The sequence below is a fragment of the Parasteatoda tepidariorum genome, chromosome 5, assembly GCF_982258835.1.
Source record: "Parasteatoda tepidariorum strain Cologne lab strain chromosome 5, Ptep-v5.0, whole genome shotgun sequence".
NCBI classification, from domain to species: domain Eukaryota; kingdom Metazoa; phylum Arthropoda; class Arachnida; order Araneae; family Theridiidae; genus Parasteatoda; species Parasteatoda tepidariorum.
The window spans coordinates 121,236,018-121,248,600 of NC_141759.1; the positions used below are offsets into that span (position 1 = coordinate 121,236,018).

A 12,583-nucleotide genomic window follows, 5' to 3' on the forward strand; every position below is an offset into this window, starting at 1 on the left:
CCACGTCCCGGAACCCGTTCACCGACATAAAATCAAACACCATCTGCGGATCCTCCAAAATAATCTATGGGCTTATAATATATACTGGCTTATAATATATACTTGCATATACTCGCTGATATTATATACTTGCATATATTCGCTTATATTAGATACTTGTTTATAATATATCCTTGCTAATAATATATACTAGAATATACTTGCTGATAATATATACTAGTATATACTTGCTTTTAATATATACTTGCATATAATATATACTTGTATATACTTGCTTATAATATATACTTGCATATACTTATAATATATACTTGCATATACTTAATTATATATGGTGGTGGAGGTGGTACGTATTCCTCTTGGGCCGGAACAAGGCTAGACCACGTCCAGGAGAACGTTCACCGACAGAAAAATCAAACACCATCTGCGGATCCTCCTAAATAATCTATGGGCTTATAATGTATACTGGCTTATAATATATACTTGCATATACTCGCTGATATTATATACTTGCATATATTCGCTGATATTAGATACTTGCTTATAATATATACTTGCTTATAATATATACAAGAATATACTTGCTTATAATATATACAGGAATATACTTGCTTATAATATATACTTGCTTATAATATATACTTGCATATACTTGCTTTTAACATATACTTGCATATAATATATACTTGTATATACTTGCTTATAATATATACTTGCATATACTTATAATATATACTTGCATATACTTATAATATATACTTGCATATACTTAATTATATATGGTGGTGGTGGAGGTGGTACGTATTCCTCTTGGGCCGGAACAAGGCTAGACCTCGTCCAGGAGCCCGTTCACCGACAGAAAAATCAAACACCATCTGCGGATCCTCCAAAATAATCTATTGGCTTATAATGTATACTGGCTTGTAATATATACTTGCATATACTCGCTGATATTATATACTTGCATATATTCGCTTATATTAGATACTTGCTAATAATATATACTTGCATATAATATATACTAGAATATACTTGCTTATAATATATACAAGAATATACTTGCTTATAATATATACATGCTTATAATATAAAATTGCATATACTTGCTTATAATATATACATGCTTATAATATAAAATTGCATATACTTGCTTATAATATATACTTGCATATACTTGCTTATAATATATACTTGCATATACTTGCTTATAATATATACTTGCATATACTCGCTTATATTATAAACTTGCATATACTCGCTTATATTATAAACTTGCATATACTCGCTTATATTATATACTTGCAAATACTCGCTTATATAATATACTTGCAAATACTCGCTTATATTATATACTTGCATATACTTTCTTATAATATATACTTGCATATACTTGCTTATAATATATACTTGCATATACTTGCTTATAATATATACTTGCATATACTCGCATATATTATATACTTGCAAATACTCACTTATATTATATACTTGCATATACTTACATATAATATACTTGCATATACTTGCATATACTTGCTTATAATATATACTTGCATATTCATTCTTATAATATATACTTGCATATAATTGCTTATAATGTATATACTTGCTTATAACATATACTTGCATATACTTGCTTATAATGGTGGTGGTACGTATTCCTCTTGGGCCGTAACAAGGCTAGACCACGTCCAGCAGCCCGTTCACCGACAAAATTAAACACCATCTGCGGATCCTCCAAAATTATCTATGGGCATATAATGTATACTGGCTTATAATATATACTTGCATATACTCGCTGATATTATATACTTGCATATATTCGCTGATATTAGATACTTGCTAATAATATATACTTCCTTATATTATATACTAGAATATACTTGCTTATAATATATACAAGAACATACTTGCTTATAATATATACAAGAATATACTTGCTTATAATATATAAATGCTTATAATATAAACTTGCATATACTTGCTTATAATATATGCTTGCATATACTTGCTTATAATATATACTTGCATATACTTGCTTATAATATATACTTGCATATACTTGCTTATAATATATACTTGCATTTACTTATTTATAATATATACTTGCATATACTTGTTTATATTATATACTTGTAAATACTCGCTTATATTATAAACTTGCATATACTCGCTTATATTATAAACTTGCATATACTCGCTTATATTATATACTTGTAAATACTCGCTTATATTATATACTTGCATATACTTTCTTATAATATATACTTGCATATAATATATACTTATAATATATACTTGCATATACTCGCATATATTATATACTTGCAAATACTCACTTATATTATATACTTGCATATACTTACATATAATATATACTTGCATATACTTGCTTATAATATATACTTACTTATAATATATACTTGCATATACTTGCTTATAAAATATATACTTGCATATACTTGCTTATAATATATACTTCCATTTACTTGCTTATAATATATACTTGCATTTACTTGCTTATAATATATACTTGCATATACTTGCTTATAATATATACTTGCATATACTTGCTTATAATATATACTTGCATAACCTTGCTTATATTATATACTTGCTAATAATATATATATTGCAGAAATCTGCTTATTATATACTTGCATATGCTCGCTTGTATTATATACTTGCATATGCTCGCTTATATTATATACTTGCATACACTCGCTTATATTATATACTTGCATATACTCGCTTATATTATATACTTGCATATGCTCGCTTATATTATATACTTGCATATACTCGCTTATATTATATACTTGCATATACTCGCTTATATTATATACTTGCATATACTCGCTTATATTATATACTTGCATATACTCGCTTCTATTATATACTTGCATATACTCGCTTCTATTATATACTTGCATATACTCGCTTATATTATATACTTGCATATACTCGCTTATATTATATACTTGCATATACTCGCTTATATTATATACTTGCATATACTCGCTTATATTATATACTTGCAAATACTCGCTTATATTATATACTTGCATATACTCGCTTATATTATATGCTTGCATATACTCGCTTATATTATATACTTGCATATACTCGGTTATATTATATACTTGCATATACTCGCTTATATTATATACTCGCATATAATATATACTTGCATATACTTGCTTATAATATATACTTGCATATTCTTTCTTATAATATATACTTGCATATACTTGCTTATAATATATACTTGCATATTCTTTCTTATAATATATACTTGCATATAATTGCTTATAATATATATACTTGCTTATAACATATACTTGCATATACTTGCTTATAATGGTGGTGGTACGTATTCCTCTTGGGCCGGAACAAGGCTAGACCACGTCCAGCAGCCCGTTCACCGACAGAAAATTAAACACCATCTGCGGATCCTCCAAAATAATCTATGGGCTTATAATATATACTTGCATATACTCGCTGATATTATATACTTGCATATATTCGCTGATATTAGATACTTGTTTATAATATATACTTGCTTATAATATATACTAGAATATACTTGCTTATAATATATACTAGAATATACTTGCTTATAATCTATACAAGAATATACTTGCTTATAATATATACAAGAACATACTAGCTTATAATATATACTTGCATATACTTGCTTTTAATATATACTTGCATATAATATATACTTGTATATACTTGCTTATAATATATACTTGCATATACTTGCTTATATATGATGGTGGAGGTGGTACGTATTCCTCTTAGACGGAACAAGGCTAGACCACGTCCCGGAACCCGTTCACCGACATAAAATCAAACACCATCTGCGGATCCTCCAAAATAATCTATGGGCTTATAATATATACTGGCTTATAATATAAACTTGCATATACTCGTTGATATTATATACTTGCATATATTCGCTGATATTAGATACTTGCTTATAATATATACTTGCTTATAATATATACTAGAATATACTTGCTTATAATATATACTAGTAAATACTTGCTTATAATATATACAAGAATATACTTGCTTATAATATATACTTGCATATACTTGCACATAATATATACTTGTATATACTTGCTTATAATATATACTTGCATATACTTAATTATATATGGTGGTGGAGGTGGTACGTATTCCTCTTCGGCCGGAACAAGGCTAGACCTCGTCCAGGAGCCCGTTCACCGACAGAAAAATCAAACACCATCTGCGGATCCTCCAAAATAATCTATTGGCTTATAATGTATACTGGCTTGTAATATATACTTGCATATACTCGCTGATATTATATACTTGCATATATTCGCTTATATTAGATACTTGCTAATAATATATACTTGCATATAATATATACTAGAATATACTTGCTTATAATATATACAAGAATATACTTGCTTATAATATATACATGCTTATAATATAAAATTGCATATACTTGCTTATAATATATACTTGCATATACTTGCTTATAATATATACTTGCATATACTTGCTTATAATATATACTTGCATATACTTGTTTATATTATATACTTGCATATACTCGCTTATATTATAAACTTGCATATACTCGCTTATATTATAAACTTGCATTTACTCGCTTATATTATATACTTGCAAATACTCGCTTACATAATATACTTGCAAATACTCACTTATATTATATACTTGCACATACTTACATATAATATATACTTGCATATACTTGCTTATAATATATACTTGCATATACTTGCTTATAATATATACTTGCATATAATATATACTTGCATATACTCGCTTATAATATATACTTGCATATACTCGCTTATAATATATACTTGCATATACTTGCTTATAATATATACTTGCACATTCTTTCTTATAATATATACTTGCATATAATTGCTTATAATATATATACTTGCTTATAACATATACTTGCATATACTTGCCTATAATGGTGGTGGTACGTATTCTTCTTGGGCCGGAACAAGGCTAGACCACGTCCAGCAGCCCGTTCACCGACAAAATTAAACACCATCTGCAGATCCTCCAAAATAATCTATGGGCTTATAATATATACTTGCATATACTCGCTGATATTATATACTTGCATATATTCGCTGATATTAGATACTTGCTTATAATATATACTTGCTTATAATATATACTAGAATATACTTGCTTATAATATATACTAGAATATACTTGCTTATAATATATACTAGAATATACTTGCTTATAATATATACTTGTATATACTTGCTTATAATATATACTTGCATATACTTATAATATATACTTGCATATACTTATAATATATACTTGCATATACTTGCTTATATATGGTGGTGGAGGTGGTGGTGGAGGTGGTACGTATTCCTCTTGGGCCGGAACAAGGCTAGACCACGTCCAGAAGCCCGTTCACCGACAAAAAATTAACAACCATCTGCGGATCCTGAAAAATAATATATGGGCTTATAATTTATACTGGCTTATAATATATACTTGCATATAATCGCTGATATTATATACTTGAATATATTTGCTGATATTAGATACTTGCTTATAATATATCCTTGCTAATAATATATACTAGAATATACTTGCTGATAATATATACTAGTATATACTTGCTTTTAATATATACTTGCATATAATATATACTTGTATATACTTGCTTATAATATATACTTGCATATACTTATAATATATACTTGCATATACTTATAATATATACTTGCATATACTTATAATATATACTTGCATATACTTATAATATATACTTGCATATACTTATAATATATACTTGCATATACCTGCTTATATATGGTGGTGGTGGAGGTGGTACGTATTCCTCTTGGGCCGGAACAAGGCTAGACCACGTCCAGACGCCCGTTCACCGACAAAAAATTAACAACCATCTGCGGATCCTGAAAAATAATATATGGGCTTATAATTTATACTGGCTTATAATATATACTTGCATATACTCGCTGATATTATATACTTGAATATATTTGCTGATATTAGATACTTGCTTATAATATATACTTGCTTATAATATATACTTGCTTATAATATATACTTGTATATATTTGCTTATAATATATACTTGCATATACTTATAATATATACTTGCATATACTTGCTTATATATGGTGGTGGAGGAGGTGGTGGTGGTACGTATTCATCTTGGGCCGGAACAAGGCTAGACCACGTCCCGGAACCCGTTCACCGACATAAAATCAAACACCATCTGCGGATCCTCCAAAATAATCTATGGGCTTATAATATATACTGGCTTATAATATATACTTGCATATACTCGCTGATATTATATATTTGCATATATTCGCTGATATTAGATACTTGCTTATAATATGTCCTTGCTAATAATATATACTAGAATATACTTGCTGATAATATATACTAGTATCTACTTGCTTTTAATATATACTTGCTTTTAATATATACTTGCATATAATATATACTTGTATATACTTGCTTATAATATATACTTGCATATACTTATAATATATTCTTGCATATACTTAATTATATATGGTGGTGGTGGAGGTGGTACGTATTCCTCTTGGGCCGGAACAAGGCTAGACCACGTCCAGGAGAACGTTCACCGACAGAAAAATCAAACACCATCTGTGGATCCTCCAAAATAATCTATGGGCTTATAATGTATACTGGCTTATAATATATACTTGCATATACTCGCTGATATTATATACTTGCATATATTCGCTGATATTAGATACTTGCTTATAATATATACTTGCTTATAATATATACTTGCTTATAATATATACTTGCATATACTTGCTTTTAATATATACTTGCTTACAATATATACTTGCTTATAATATATACTTGCATATACTTATAATATATACTTGCATATACTTGCTATATATGGTGGTGGAGGTGGTGGTGGAGGTGGTACGTATTCCTCTTGGGCCGGAACAAGGCTAGACCACGTCCAGAAGCCCGTTCACCGACAAAAAATTAACAACCATCTGCGGATCCTGAAAAATAATATATGGGCTTATAATTTATACTGGCTTATAATATATACTTGCATATACTCGCTGATATTATATACTTGAATATATTTGCTGATAATATATACTTGCTTATAATATATACTTGTATATATTTGCTTATAATATATACTTGCATATACTTATAATATATACTTGCATATACTTGCTTATATATGGTGGTGGAGGTGGTACGTATTCCTCTTGGGCCGGAACAAGGCTAGACCTCGTCCAGGAGCCCGTTCACCGACAGAAAAATCAAACACCATCTGCGGATCCTCCAAAATAATCTATGGGCTTATAATGTATACTGGCTTATAATATATACTTGCATATACTCGCTGATATTATATACTTGCATATATTCGCTTATATTAGATACTTGCTAATAATATATACTTGCTTATAATATATACAAGAATATACTTGCTTATAATATATACATGCTTATAATATAAAATTGCATATACTTGCTTATAATATATACTTGCATATACTTGCTTATAATATATACTTGCATATACTCGCTTATAATATATACTTGCATATACTCGCTTATAATATATACTTGCATATACTTGCTTATAATATACACTTGCATATACTTCCTTATAATATATACTTGCATATTCTTTCTTATAATATATACTTGCATATAATTGCTTATAATGTATATACTTGCTTATAACATATACTTGCATATACTTGCTTATAATGGTGGTGGTACGTATTCCTCTTGGGCCGGAACAAGGCTAGACCACGTCCAGCAGCCCGTTCACCGACAAAATTAAACACCATCTGCGGATCCTCCAAAATTATCTATGGGCTTGTAATGTATACTGGATTATAATATATACTTGCATATACTCGCTGATATTATATACTTGCATATATTCGCTGATATTAGATACTTGCTTATAATATATACTTCCTTATATTATATACTAGAATATACTTGCTTATAATATATACAAGAACATACTTGCTTATAATATATACAAGAATATACTTGCTTATAATATATAAATGCTTATAATATAAACTTGCATATACTTGCTTATAATATATACTTGCATATACTTGCTTATAATATATACTTGCATATACTTGCTTATAATATATACTTGCATTTACTTGCTTATAATATATACTTGCATATACTTGTTTATATTATATACTTGCATATACTCGCTTATATTATATACTTGCATATACTCGCTTATATTATATACTTGCATATACTCGCTTATATTATAAACTTGCATATACTCGCTTATATTATAAACTTGCATATACTCGCTTATATTATATACTTGTAAATACTCGCTTATATTATATACTTGCATATACTTTCTTATAATATATACTTGCATATAATATATACTTATATATACTTGCTTATAATATATACTTGCAGATACTCGCATATATTATATACTTGCAAATACTCACTTATATTATATACTTGCATATACTTACATATAATATATACTTGCTTATAATATATACTTGCTTATAATATATACTTGCTTATAATATATACTTGCATATACTTGCTTATAATATATACTTGCATATACTTGCTTATAATATATACTTCCATATACTTGCTTATAATATATACTTGCATTTACTTGCTTATAATATATACTTGCATATACTTGCTTATAATATATACTTGCATATACTTGCTTATAATATATACTTGCATAACCTTGCTTATATTATATACTTGCTAATAATATATATATTGCAGAAATCTGCTTATTATATACTTGCATATGCTCGCTTGTATTATATACTTGCATATGCTCGCTTATATTATATACTTGCATATACTCGCTTATATTATATACTTGCATATGCTCGCTTATATTATATACTTGCATATACTCGCTTATATTATATACTTGCATATACTCGCTTATATTATATACTTGAATATACTCGCTTATATTATATACTTGCATATACTCGCTTCTATTATATACTTGCATATACTCGCTTCTATTATATACTTGCATATACTCGCTTATATTATATACTCGCTTATATTATATGCTTGCATATACTCGCTTATATTATATGCTTGCATATACTCGCTTATATTATATACTTGCATATACTCGCTTATATTATATACTCGCATATAATATATACTTGCATATACTTGCTTATAATATATACTTGCATATTCTTTCTTATAATATATACTTGCATATTCTTTCTTATAATATATACTTGCATATACTTGCTTATAATATATACTTGCATATAATATATACTTGCATATTCTTTCTTATAATATATACTTGCATATAATTGCTTTTAATATATATACTTGCTTATAACATATACTTGCATATACTTGCTTATAATGGTGGTGGTACGTATTCCTCTTGGGCCGGAACAAGGCTAGACCACGTCCAGCAGCCCGTTCACCGACAGAAAATTAAACACCATCTGCGGATCCTCCAAAATAATCTATGGGCTTATAATATATACTGGCGTATAATATATACTTGCATATACTCGCTGATATTATATACTTGCATATATTCGCTGATATTAGATACTTGTTTATAATATATACTTGCTTATAATATATACTAGAATATACTTGCTTATAATATATACTAGAATATACTTGCTTATAATCTATACAAGAATATACTTGCTTATAATATATACAAGAATATACTTGCTTATAATATATACTTGCATATACTTGCTTTTAATATATACTTGCATATAATATATACTTGTATATACTTGCTTATAATATATACTTGCATATACTTATATTATATACTTGCATATACTTGCTTATATATGATGGTGGATGTGGTGGTGGAGGTGGTACGTATTCCTCTTAGGCCGGAACAAGGCTAGACCACGTCCAGGAGCCCGTTCACCGACATAAAATCAAACACCATCTGCGGATCCTCCAAAATAATTTATGGGCTTATAATATATACTGGCTTATAATATAAACTTGCATATACTCGTTAATATTATATACTTGCATATATTCGCTGATATTAGATACTTGCTTATAATATATACTTGCTTATAATATATACTAGAATATACTTGCTTATAATATATACTTGCATATACTTGCACATAATATATACTTGTATATACTTGCTTATAATATATACTTGCATATACTTATAATATATACTTGCATATACTTATAATATATACTTGCATATACTTAATTATATATGGTGGTGGAGGTGGTGGTGGAGGTGGTGGTGGAGGTGGTACGTATTCCTCTTGGGCCGGAACAAGGCTAGACCTCGTCCAGGAGCCCGTTCACCGACAGAAAAATCAAACACCATCTGCGGATCCTCCAAAATAATCTATTGGCTTATAATGTATACTGGCTTGTAATATATACTTGCATATACTCGCTGATATTATATACTTGCATATATTCGCTTATATTAGATACTTGCTAATAATATATACTTGCATATAATATATACTAGAATATACTTGCTTATAATATATACAAGAATATACTTGCTTATAATATATACATGCTTATAATATAAAATTGCATATACTTGCTTATAATATATACTTGCATATACTTGTTTATATTATATACTTGCATATACTCGCTTATATTATATACTTGCTTATACTCGCTTATATTATATACTTGCATATTCCTCTTGGGCCGGAACAAGGCTAGACCACGTCCAGCAGCCCGTTCACCGACGAAATTAAACACCATCTGCGGATCCTCCAAAATAATCTATGGGCTTATAATATATACTTGCATATACTCGCTGATATTATATACTTGCATATATTCGCTGATATTAGATACTTGCTTATAATATATACTTGCTTATAATATTTACTAGAATATACTTGCTTATAATATATACTAGAATATACTTGCTTATAATATATACTAGAATATACTTGCTTATAATATATACTAGAATATACTTGCTTATAATATATACTAGAATATTCTTGCTTATAATATATACAAGAATATACTTGCTTATAATATATACAAGAATATACTTGCTTATAATATATACTTGTATATACTTGCTTATAATATATACTTGCTTATAATATATACTTGCATATACTTATAATATATACTTGCATATACTTGCTTATATATGGTGGTGGAGGTGGTACGTATTCCTCTTGGGCCGGAACAAGGCTAGACCACGTCCAGAAGCCCGTTCACCGACAAAAAATTAACAACCATCTGCGGATCCTGAAAAATAATATATGGGCTTATAATTTATACTGGCTTATAATATATACTTGCATATACTCGCTGATATTATATACTTGAATATATTTGCTGATATTAGATACTTGCTTATAATATATCCTTGCTAATAATATATACTAGAATATACTTGCTGATAATATATACTAGTATATACTTGCTTTTAATATATACTTGCATATAATATATACTTGTATATACTTGCTTATAATATATACTTGCATATACTTAAAATATATACTTGCATATACTTAATTATATATGGTGGTGGAGGTGGTGGTGGAGGTGGTACGTATTCCTCTTGGGCCAGAACAAGGCTAGACCACGTCCAGGAGAACGTTCACCGACAGAAAAATCAAACACCATCTGCGGATCCTCCAAAATAATCTATGGGCTTATAATGTATACTGGCTTATAATATATACTTGCATATACTCGCTGATATTATATACTTGCATATATTCGCTGATATTAGATACTTGCTTATAATATATACTTGCTTATAATATATACAAGAATATACTTGCTTATAATATATACAAGAATATACTTGCTTATAATATATACTTGCTTATAATATATACTTGCATATACTTGCTTTTAATATATACTTGCATATAATATATACTTGTATATACTTGCTTATAATATATACTTGCATATACTTATAATATATACTTGCATATACTTATAATATATACTTGCATATACTTGCTTATATATGGTGGTGGAGGTGGTGTTGGAGGCTGTACGTATTCCTCTTGGGCCGGAACAAGGCTAGACCACGTCCAGAAGCCCGTTCACCGACAAAAAATTAACAACCATCTGCGGATCCTGAAAAATAATATATGGGCTTATAATTTATACTGGCTTATAATATATACTTGCATATACTCGCTGATATTATATACTTGAATATATTTGCTGATATTAGATACTTGCTTATAATATATCCTTGCTAATAATATATACTTGTATATATTTGCTTATAATATATACTTGCATATACTTATAATATATACTTGCATATACTTGCTTATATATGGTGGTGGAGGAGGTGGTGGTAGTGGTACGTAATCATCTTGGACCGGAGCAAGGCTAGACCACGTCCCGGAACCCGTTCACCGACATAAAATCAAACACCATCTGCGGATCCTCCAAAATAATCTATGGGCTTATAATATATACTGGCTTATAATATATACTTGCATATACTCGC

The 12,583-nt window shown here is 28.3% G+C and overlaps 1 protein-coding gene across 1 annotated transcript in view; it reads left to right on the forward strand.

Moving 5' to 3' along the window:
• The window catches only part of LOC107449561 (uncharacterized), a 147,422-nt gene that overhangs the window by 42,277 nt on the left and 92,562 nt on the right, over positions 1–12,583 (forward strand). The gene's annotated exons all lie outside the window — the stretch shown is intronic.